The sequence below is a fragment of the Dreissena polymorpha genome, chromosome 5 (genome assembly GCF_020536995.1).
Source record: "Dreissena polymorpha isolate Duluth1 chromosome 5, UMN_Dpol_1.0, whole genome shotgun sequence".
Lineage (NCBI taxonomy): Eukaryota > Metazoa > Mollusca > Bivalvia > Myida > Dreissenidae > Dreissena > Dreissena polymorpha.
Genome location: NC_068359.1, coordinates 29588884 through 29598765, shown reverse-complemented (window position 1 = coordinate 29598765; position 9882 = coordinate 29588884). Strand labels below are relative to the sequence as shown.

At 38.0% G+C, this 9882-nt stretch overlaps 1 protein-coding gene across 4 annotated transcripts in view; it reads left to right on the top strand.

Annotated features, from left to right (window-relative positions):
• Positions 1-3138: 3138 nt before the first annotated feature.
• Positions 3139-9882, top strand: part of LOC127880858 (EF-hand calcium-binding domain-containing protein 12-like) — a 31377-nt gene continuing 24633 nt past the window's right edge. For 2 of the 4 annotated variants that reach the window (XM_052428307.1, XM_052428308.1), the window contains exon 1: positions 3139-3223. The gene's annotated coding sequence lies outside the window, so the exon portion shown is untranslated. The remainder of the gene's footprint in view (positions 3224-9882) is intronic. The other 2 variants (XM_052428309.1, XM_052428310.1) reach the window with 2 other exon arrangements.

The window sequence follows — 9882 nt, the reverse complement described above, 5'->3', positions numbered from 1 at the left end:
TATACGTCACAAATCTCCTAATTTAAATGTAAAGCTACAAGGCAATGCAAAATTAATAAAACATTATCTTATGAAAATGAATGAAGATGTTTCGATTAAAGATTTATAAATTTACGGAAAAAGATTTTATGTTAGTCAATTGTGTTTTGCTATGAGCAGGGATGTGCGAATAACTGTAAACTTTTGCTGAGCAAGTCATTCATGCTATAATACAGAATTGCAGTTTACCTACATATTTTTCAAAAGGTCAGATAGCTTAATTGGTAGAGCAACCCAGGCCGGTATCATTAGATGGCTCATGGGTGGGTTCGGGTTCGAATCCCGATCTGAACTTCGTAGGTAAACTTGTGGTTGCAAGGCTGGAAACGGATAGTGTGACAATTTGTTTTCGGCGGGGTTTTGGGCTAACCGTTCAGTTCATCAGTTCGTCTAGTCACATGAAACCGTTTAATATGGCCTGTTTGTTGTTTAATTGCTGATTAACATATTTGACACAAATCGTGCAGTCCCGCTTTAACTCCTTATTTATGTTGGCTATATTGCACTTTACCGGTACGCTGCCATCATGGATTCCGAAATTTGCGCAACTTAACACTAATTATAAGGGCTTGGGTTATAGTGCGTACCGGTAAAGTGCAATTGCCCCGGACTGTTTAGTTGCTCTTATCCGCAGATGGTATTCGAACCATATATACTTCAGATGAGTGCAGACATAAGGTGATTTTATCTATTTTACAAACAGCAGCTTTTGTGCGATTTTAAAACAAAAAAGTTACTTAGTTACAAGGACTGTTATGTTGCTCTTATCTGCAGTTGGTTTTCGATCCATAAATGTTTCTTCCCGATTTGTGCAAAATAAGGGTTTATATGAACTACACGGTCGGCAAATTATCACCATTTTACAAACGGAAGCTTTTGTGGGCTTTTCAAACATTGCCTCGTGTGACCTTTTAAACTGCAAATATATCGTTCTAAATCATAAAACAATTTCAATGAAATGTACATGTAATTCTTTGGAAACGTTTTTCTAAGCAAGTTAATCATGCTATTCAACAGCATTGCAGTTTACCCATATATTTTTCAAAAGGTCAGAATAGCTTAATTGGTAGAGCAACCCAGGCCGGAATCATATCTTATTTAGATGGCTAATGGGTGGTTTCGGGTTCGAATCCCGATCTGACCTTCGTAGGTAAATTGTGGTTGCAAGGATGGCAACGAATAGGATGACAATCTGTTTTGGGCGGGGTTTTTGGGCTAACAGTTCAGTTCATTAGGTCACATGAAACCCTTTAATATGGCCCGTTTGTTGTTGAATTGCTGATTAAAGTAATAATTGAAAGTTCATTTCCTTACTTTTTAATAAAAGTCTTTACGAACTCCAGGTTCTTCTGCTAGAAGTGCCTTTAATGATTTAATTCAAATATTTTCTGTATATAAGTTGTGAGTTAGTTTCTTCACGGTGCGTATATTGTATATTGTCATCTAGATTTGCGTGTGTAAAAAAAACCGTTAAAACAGGCCGACTTTGTCCGCGATTTACAGGCCGACTACGACCCTGCCATACAATATTTTGATATGGTTAGAATCTGTAGAGGATCTTCTTTACAACGGTACCATTACAATTAATATCGGACGAATAATAATGCATTTATAACCATTTATATCGGTTCCTGGTTTTCTTTACGGCATTAGCGTGTGTAAAAAAAAACGTTAAAACAGGCCGACTTTGTCCGCGATTTACAGGCCGACTACGACCCTGCCATAAAATATTTTGATATGGTTAGAATCTGTAGAGGATCTTTTTTACAACGGTACCATTATAATTAATATCGGACGAATAATAATGCATTTATAACCATTTATATCGGTTCCGGGTTTTCTTTACGGCATTTGCGTGTGTAAAAAAACCGTTAAAACAGGCCGACTTTGTCCGCGATTTACAGGCCGACTACGACCCTGCCATAAAATATTTTGATATGGTTAGAATCTGTAGAGGATCTTCTTTACAACGGTACCATTATAATTAATATCGGACGAATAATAATGAAGTTATAACCATTTATATCGGTTCCGGGTTTTCTTCTCGGCATTTGCGTGTGTAAAAAAAAACGTTAAAACAGGCCGACTTTGTCCGCGATTTACAGGCCGACTACGACCCTGCCATACAATATTTTGATATGGTTAGAATCTGTAGAGGATCTTCTTTACAACGGTACCATTATAATTAATATCGGACGAATAATAATGCATTTATAACCATTTATATCGGTTCCGGGTTTTCTTCTCGGCATTTGCGTGTGTAAAAAAAACCGTTTAAAACAGGCCGACTTTGTCCGCGATTTACAGGCCGACTACGACCCTGCCATACAATATTTTGATATGGTTAGAATCTGTAGAGGATCTTCTTTACAACGGTACCATTATAATTAATATCGGACGAATAATAATGAAGTCATAACCATTTATATCGGTTCCGGGTTTTCTTCTCGGCATTTGCGTGTGTAAAAAAAAACGTTAAAACAGGCCGACTTTGTCCGCGATTTACAGGCCGACTACGACCCTGCCATAAAATATTTTGATATGGTTAGAATTTGTAGAGGATCTTCTTTACAACGGTACCATTATAATTAATATCGGACGAATAATAATGAAGTTATAACCATTTATATCGGTTCCGGGTTTTCTTTTCGGCATTTGCGTGTGTAAAAAAAAACGTTAAAACAGGCCGACTTTGTCCGCGATTTACAGGCCGACTACGACCCTGCCATAAAATATTTTGATATGGTTAGAATCTGTAGAGGATCTTCTTTACAACGGTACCATTATAATTAATATCGGACGAATAATAATGAAGTTATAACCATTTATATCGGATCCGGGTTTTCTTTTCGGCATTTGCGTGTGTAAAAAAAAACGTTAAAACAGGCCGACTTTGTCCGCGATTTACAGGCCGACTACGACCCTGCCATAAAATATTTTGATATGGTTAGAATCTGTAGAGGATCTTCTTTACAACGGTACCATTATAATTAATATCGGACGAATAATAATGAAGTTATAACCATTTATATCGGATCCGGGTTTTACCATAAAGATTTCCGGATAGTTCCGGGTTTTATACCTCCCCATTTTAGACATTCGATAAACACAGAACCTGTCCGAAAGATGTGTACATCGCAACGAAATTTCCTGTGATTTGACATATTTTACCGACAGAGTTCAGGTACTTTTATATAAAAAAACAATGTGACCATTATTCATTAATTATTTAAGAAAGTCTCCTTTATTTTATGTATGAAAGTTTTATTAAAGGGGCCTTTTCACGTTTGGGTAAATTGACAAAATCGAAAAAAGTTCCAATTTTACGCCACGTTTGGATTCTAGTTCTACAAACACTTATTAAGGGGCTTTTTCACAGATTTTGGCATGTTTTAAAGTTTGTCATTAAATGCTTTGTATTGATAAATGTTAAAATTTGACCTCCAGTAAAAAATCAAGAATAAAATAAATAAAAAAAAGGTAACCCTCAGCAGGGCTCGAACCACTGGAGTCCTGGAGTTAAAAGTCCACCACTTAGACCACTCGTCCATCCTTCTGTATACAAAGACAGATGTTTTTTATACTTTATATAAGCAGTCCTCTTAGTTTCACAAAATATAACGACAACAACAGAACTCTCCAAATTATAAATTCGTTTCGCGTTGCAACGCTTTACACTTTTCAGGTTTTTAAATCATCAAAAGATACATACAATGCTGTCCTGTAATCTTGCGCAGTTAAGGGTCAATTGGTTTAAAAACATGTTCTTTTATAAATTGGCAACATAATATCTAAATTTATTATGATAATAATAAGTTCGTGTGCTTATATACACAAAAATATCTTATTAATGCAGTGAAGAACTGTCCGATTTGATTTCAAAACAAACATGACTCACCTCATTTTCAAACTATCACAGTGTCCGGTAATCTTGCGCATTTTGTGTAATGACCTTGTTTAGGCAAAATTGTAGACATATGGTGTCCAATTATTGAAAAATACTTTCCAGAAATATATTTTAAAAATCAGTTTGTTAAACCATTGAAATTAAATGTGGATTTCTAGTGCAGTTTTTGTTAATTACAAATCAATAAATAATATAGTCACTAGTTATAGTGTACAATTAATAAAAAAAGTACCAGTATGGGTGAAAAAAATGTTTATGCATAACAGGTTTGATTTTACCACGATCATGCTGTTTACAGAAAATATCAAAACTAGGCCATTGCGCATGCGGAGATCATACCAAATTGGTTTGACAGAATGGCAGGAAATGATGACTATGTCATCTGATGCGATATATTTTCATAGCAAAAAATGCCATAACTGATTGGCTATTGTGCAATGGAATGCTAAATTACACGTTGGATTTATGAATTCTTAATTTAAAGTATGAAAACGCTAAAGACTGCAGGGAATTTGTGATTCATTTCAAATTTTTCGTAAGAAGGCCATTGTTTACGATGTATAGGGATGTCGCAACTGGTGTTTAAATGTAACAAGAGGGCCAAGATGGCCCTAGTTCGCTCACCTGAGAGGAGTCGGTTAATTCAATCTTTACCAAATGTCAAACTTGACCTAGATATTGTCCAGACAAACATCCTGGTCAAGTTTCATCATTATTTCATCTGTGAGTCATGATCAATATACCTATGAAGTTTCATGATCCTAGGCGTAAGCATTCTTGAGTTATCATCCAGAAACCATTTTTCTAAGTTGAGTCACCGTGACCTTGACAGCCATTGTGTGAATACGTTATTTGGCGCTGTGACCTTGACCTTTGACCTACTGACCTGAAAATCAATAGGGGTCATCTGCGAGTCATGATCAATATACCTATGAAGTTTCATGAACCTAGGCATAAGCGTTCTTGAGTTATCATCCAGAAACCATTTTACTATTTCAGGTCACCCCAACCTTGACCTTTGACCTGAAAATCAATAGGGGTCATCTTCGAGTCATGATCAATGTACCTATGAAGTTTCATGATCCTAGGCATAAGCGCTCTTGAGTTATCATCTGGAAACCATTTTACTATTTCGGGTCACCGTGACCTTTGACCTAGTGACCTGAAAATCAATAGGGGTCATCTACAAGTTATGATCAATGTACCTATGAAGTTTGATGATCCTAGGCCTAAGCGTTCTTGAGTTATCATCCGGAAACCATTTTACTATTTTGGGTCATTTTGACCTTTGACCTAGTGACCTGATAATCAATAGGGGTCATCTACGAGTTATGATTAATGTACCTATGAAGTTTCATGATCCTAGGCCTAAGTGTTCTTGAGTTATCATCCAGAAACCATTTTACTATTTCGGGTCATCATGACCTTGACCTTTGACCTAGTGACCTGAAAATCAATAGGGGTTATCTGCAAGTCATGATCAATGTACCTATGAAGTTTGATGATCCTAGGCCTAAGCGTTCTTGAGTTATCATCCGGAAACCATTTTACTATTTTGGGTCATTTTGACCTTTGACCTAGTGACCTGATAATCAATAGGGGTCATCTACAAGTTATGATTAATGTACCTATGAAGTTTCATGATTCTAGGCCTAAGTGTTCTTGAGTTATCATCCAGAAACCATTTTACTATTTCGGGTCATCATGACCTTGACCTTTGACCTAGTGACCTGAAAATCAATAGGGGTTATCTGCGAGTCATGATCAATGTAGCTATGAAGTTTCATGATCCTAGGCATAAGCGTTCTTGAGTTATCATCCGGAAACCATTTTACTGCTTTGGGTCACCGTGACCTTGACCTTTGACCTAGTGACCTGAAAATCAATAGGGGTTATCTGCAAGTCATGATCAATGTATCTATGAAGTTTCATGATCCTAGGTATAAGTGTTCTTGAGTTATCATCCGGAAACCATTTTACTATTTCAAGTCATCGTGACCTTGACCTTTGACCTAGTGACCTAAAAATTAATAGGAGTCATCTGCGAGTCATGATCAATTTACCTATGAAGTTTCATGATCCTTGGCATAAGAAACCATCTGGTGGACGGACGGACCAACATGAGCAAAACAATATACCCCCTCTTCTTTGAAAGGGGGGGGGGGGGCATAATGAGAAAACTGCCCCCCTCCCAGCAACCATGTTATTCAACTGACAAGAACCATTTTTGAACTCAACTCGTATCAAGGAAACAAATGTTCTGAGCAAATTTCATGAAAATTGGGCCAAAAATGTGACTTCTACTGTGTTCACATGAGTTTCACTATATACTTATAGAGAAAATTGCCCCGCCCACTGGCAGCCATGTTTTTTCACCAATCCCGACCATTTTCACACTCATCTGAGATATCAATAAAACCAATGTTCTGACCAACTTTCATGATGATTGGGCAAAAATTGTGACTTCTAGAGTGTTTACAAGGTTTTTCTATAACCAAATAGGGAAAAACTGCCGCTATATACATATAGAGAAAAATGCGCCGCCCACTGGCGGCCATATTTTTTAACCGATCTCAATCATTTTCGAACTCATCCGAGACATCAATTGAACCAATGTTTTGACTAACTTTCATGATGATTGGGCAAAAATTGTGACTTCTAGAGTGTTTACAAGGTTTCTCTATAGCCAAATAAGGAAAACTGCCCCGCCCACTGGCGGCCATGTTTTTCAACGGATAGGAACCACTTTTTGAACTCAACCAAGATATAATTAAGACAAACATTTTGACAAAGTTACATGAAGATTGGGCATGAAATGTGACTTCTACAGTGTTTACAAGGTTTTTTTTTTTATGCCCCCCTTCGAAGAAGAGGGGGTATATTGCTTTGCACATGTCTGTCGGTCGGTCGGTCGGTCTGTCGGTCCATCCACCAGGTGGTTTCCGGATGATAACTCAAGAACGCTTAGGCCTAGGATCATGAAACTTAATAGGAACATTGATCATGATTCGCAGATGACCCCTATTGATTTTGAGGTCACTAGGTCAAAGTTCAAGGTCACGGTGACTCGAAATGGTAAAATGGTTTTTGGATGATAACTCAAGAACATATACGCGGCCAACAGGGCGAACTCTGAACAATATAACTGAAGCAACTGGTCTGTAATCTTAAATCTATAATTATCAGTCCAACGAAACATCATCATTTGAGTAAAATAAAGTGGATCAGTAAAAATATTATCAGAATATGAGATTTTTTTGTATATTTTGTATATTAAATATTGTGTTAATGTTTAATTTTGTTGATTAATATAAATATAAGCAGGACAGGGGAGGTAATACACTATTATATCTTTCTTATATACAGGGGAAACAAATGCAATAAGTTTAAATTTCATGTTTAATAAATAGAGGATATTTGTTCATGTCAGTGTGAGATCTTTTGTTATTTTTTTCATTGTCCTTGACATATTGCTTTTATATTTTGCATACTGGTTTACCAACATCACCCCAACCTATAAACAAGAGCAGACAACTCTATCAAGCATTTTCTCATAATTATTGCCCCTTTTATACTTAGAATATGAATATATTTGATAAATCTATATTTAAGTTTGCGTACTACCCCAAATATTTCCTATATCCTTTGACATATTGCTTTTATATGTTGCATACTTGTTAACCAACATGACCCCAACCTATAAACAAGAGCAGACCACTGTATCAAGCATTTTGAAATAATTATGGCCCCTTTTACACTTAGATAATTGAACATTTTGCTTAAATTGCCGTAACTTCTTTATTTATGATCACATTTTATTATTACTTTGACAAAACAACACTTACCTGAATACCACAATGGATTCCACCGAAACAATACCCCACGCCCCTACCAGAATCCCCCCCCCCCCCAACCTCATCCCCCCCCATTTTTTTTTTTAAACATCATCTTATAAATTACCACACCCCACATTATACCCCCTTATACCCCCCTCTCAAACCCTACCGCTCACCCCCCCCATTTTTTTTTTTAAAACATCTAATAAATTACCACACCCCACATAATACCCCCCTCACACCCCACCCCCCCTACCCCCCCCCCCAAAAAAAAAAACATTTGTTTTTAAACATCTTATAAATTACATCAGTCCACATTATACGCCCCTCTCACCCCCCACGCCCCCTACACCCCCCCCACCCCCCATCCCCCCCAATTTTTTTTTTTTTTAAACATCATCTAATAAAGTACCACACCCCACATTATACCCCCTTACCCCCCACCCCCTACCCCCCCCACCCCCCCCCCCAATTTTTTTTTTTTAAACATCATAAATGACCACACCCCACATTATACCCCCCCTCTCTCACCCCACCCCCCCCCCAATTTTTTTTTTAAACATCTAATAAATTACCACACCCCACATTATACCCCCCCTCTCACTCCCCCCTACCCCCACCCCCCTCCATTTTTTTTAAACATCTAATAAATTACCACACCCCACATTATAACCCCTCTCACCCCCTCCCCCCCTCTAACCCCCCCCCCCCAAATGTTTTTTATGACCCCTTCGAAGAAGAGGGGGTATATTGCTTTGCTCATGTCGGTCGGTCGGTCTGTCGGTCGGTCCGTCCACCAGGTGGTTGTCAGACGATAACTCAAGAACGCTTGGGCCTAGGATCATGAATTTCATAGGTACATTGATCATGACTCGCAGATGACCCCTATTGATTTTGAGGTCACTAGGTCAAAGGTCAAGGTCACGGTGACCAGAAATAGTAAAATGGTTTTTGAATGATAACTCAAGAACGCATACGCCTAGGATCATGAAACTTCATGGGTAGATTGATCATGACTTGTAGATGACCCCTATTGATTTTGAGGTCACTTTGTCAAAGGTCAAGGTCACGGTGACCCGAAATAGTAAAATGGTTTCTGGATGATAACTCAAGAACGCATACGCCTAGGATCATGAAACTTCATAGGTAGATTGATCATGACTCGCAGATGACCCCTATTGATTTTGAGGTCACTGGGTCAAAGGTCAAGGTCAGGGTGACCCGAAATAGTAAATTGGTTTTCGGATGATAACTCAAGAAGGCATACGCCTAGGATCATGAAACTTCATAGGTAGATTGATCATGACTTGCAGATGACCACTATTGATTTTAAGGTCACAAGGTCAAAGGTCAAGGTCACGGTGACCCGAAATAGTAAAATGATTTTCGGATGATAACTCAAGAATGGTTTTGCCTAGGATCATGACACTTCATAGGTACATTGATCGTGACTCGCAGATGACCCCTATTGATTTTCAGGTCACTAGGTCAAAGGTCAAGGTCACAGTGACAAAAATCGTATTCACACAATGGCTGCCACTACAACGGACAGCCCATATGGAAGGCATGCATGTTTTACAAACAGCCCTTGTTTAATTTTTTTTCCTTTTTTTTCCTTTTTTTTATTATTGAAAGATCGTCTAATAAATTATTGAATATTAACATTTTCCCCATGATGGCTTACGTTAAACTGTTAAGCACTCGAATAGTCGAGCGCGCTGTCCTCTGACAGCTCTTGTTAGGTCACAAGGTCAAAGGTCAAGGTCACAGTGACATGAAATAGTAAAATGGTTTCTGGATGATAACTCAAGAATGCTTACGCCTAGGATCATGAAACTTCATAGGTACATTGATCATGACTTGCAGATGACCCCTATTGATTTTCAGGTCACTAGGTCAAAGGTCAAGGTCACAGTGACTCGAAATAGTACAATGGTTTCGGGATGATAACTTACATTAGGTCAAAGGTCAAGGTCATAGTGACAAAAAACGTATTCACACAATGGCTGCCACTACTACTGACAGCCCATATGGGGGGCATGCATGTTTTACAAACAGCCCTTGTTGACCTAGTGACCTAGTTTTCAAACCGGCACAACC